The sequence below is a fragment of the Larus michahellis genome, chromosome 6 (genome assembly GCF_964199755.1).
Source record: "Larus michahellis chromosome 6, bLarMic1.1, whole genome shotgun sequence".
Lineage (NCBI taxonomy): Eukaryota > Metazoa > Chordata > Aves > Charadriiformes > Laridae > Larus > Larus michahellis.
Window position 1 is genome coordinate 37642727 of NC_133901.1, and position 2216 is coordinate 37644942.

The following is a 2216-nucleotide window of genomic DNA, read 5'->3' on the forward strand; positions in this document are numbered from 1 at the left end:
GAGTATTTTGAGTATTTTATTGTGACTTGTCCAAGTTGCTGAGAAAGCCTTCGCATACGTTGAGTGGGGGGCGACCCTGCTAATGGCGTGACAAACCCTGTGCTGCTCACGTGCCTCCTGGCAGCATTCCCAGTGTTTTCCGGTGGGCTTCACGTGGGACAGGCACGGAGGCGGCGGGGTTTGAGCCAGGATATAGAGGGTGCTAAAACTGTACTGATTTAATAAGTAGTTTTTCAAAAAGTATGCAACTAAACAAAATTAATTTTAAAATAGGCAATTTTTTAAAATAAGGATTTACGTAACGTGCAATAAATTAAATGTCTGTTCCTTAACTGCAATCTTTTCCTCTCCTCTGTGCTGCCTTATTTGCGTGGGAAAATGTCACTGAAGTAGCGTGTAATTATTCAGATTGCTTTTATTGCCTCCAAGTAAAACTTCTGCCTTGAACAAATGGTGAATAGTCATGTTCTATTTATTTGGTTTTATTTCCCTTAGCATCAAACCACGTACCTGGCCTGCTTTTAGCAGCTTTTTGGACCACGCTATGGCTTGAAAGGTTCAGGGCTGCAGTGCTGTTGTGACGGGGTGGAGCGTCAGGGTGGAAGGGAGGGGGCCGTCTGAGGGGAGTCACTGTGATTAATTCTGCTTCCTGAGACCCAAGCTCAGCGTGATTCCAGCAGAATTGCTTGGTTTTCTGCAACAGCTTGAAGCAGGACTCCCAACTGGCACTCAAAAGGTAGGTCTTGAGCAGGTGTTGGTGTTCCCTCTCATGAAATGGAATAGCGTTTCCTCTTGTGCGGAAATTTTACAGACATCTGCTATGCCAATGGAAAAAAACGTGCTTCCATTAAGTGTAGGTGTCCACTACCTTACTGCAAGGTAATTTTTCCTGCAACTGGAGTGACTCTTGTCCTGACCTTTGCCATCTTAGTTCTATGAAAGACATGCTTTTTCAGCAACAGATCAAGAATCCCCTATTTTAAGAGCATTGAGTTAAAACAAAGCCCTCTAAGACCACTGGTGGTAGGATCTCCTCTTCCCTCCCATTCCTAACCAAAACCACTCGTTCTCAGACGGCTTCCTCTGCCAATTACCCTCTCAGCTATTAGTTCCAGTCACTTTGACACAAGAACACACTCTCTAGTGAAATAAACTCCATTCTCCTCTCTCCCACAATACGACATTTATTACATATATAACACAGTACTAGCAAAACAGGTGACAGACTTTCAATACCCAAGATCACATTTGACATTTTAAAGGGAGGCATTGAGGACAAAGCAGTTAATTTGGGAGATCACACTGGCTCAGAAGAATAAATACCTTTTCTCATTACACATCAGGTATGTTAAGTGTCTTCAAACAGTAGTTTCTTACATATCTTACATGTCACAAATGCGCAAAAAGTTCCATCAACCTCTTTGGGTTGTGTGTTATTTAACAAGTATTGGGCTTATAGTTATTTTAGAGATACTTTGCTTCTCATGAGCTCATCGATGTAGTGGCTTGTCAAGTTTGGAACAAATACAGACAAATCGGCTCTGTGCAGGAAAAAAGTCGAACCATGTTTAAATACAGTAATTTCATGAAAGAAAAAAAAACTCCAACGTGCTTCTAAATCCCTCACTCTTCCCAAAAGCAGTGTTTGTGAAAAAAACACTTAAGTATAAGATAGCTTCGAATTAACTACTGTTTGACCTATTTCATGTTAGCTAAAAGCTCTGCTTGCGTTTTAGTTTGCTTTGCAAGTTACAGGTGTGAAATGCAGCACCGACAGTTCTACAGCAAAGTGTGGAAATAAATGTCGTTGCTTGGTTTTGTGAGGCAGAAGCCTTGGGCAGCACCGGTTTACGCAGTTGTGCATTTGAAGATGATGATAGATTCTGGTAGTACAGGGAAGGAAGCCAGAACAATGACTTTTAGCCTCCAGAGCTTTTACACCGCATTGAGAAATTACTACACACAACTTATCAAAAGGGCTTAGGAAAGATTGTTACTAAACAAACTAATCTATTCGTCTACCTTTTTCCCCGCTTAAACAAGTGAATTTTTCAAACTCATTCACTACACCAAAATTACATAGAACTGAATCGGCGTTCATAGGAGTTACAGTACAACCACCTTTATTGAACCATAGTACAACATCTTAAACCGACTGCAGTCTGGAATATGTAATACATCCTTAGGAGTAACTAGTATAAAAAGTATCAACATCA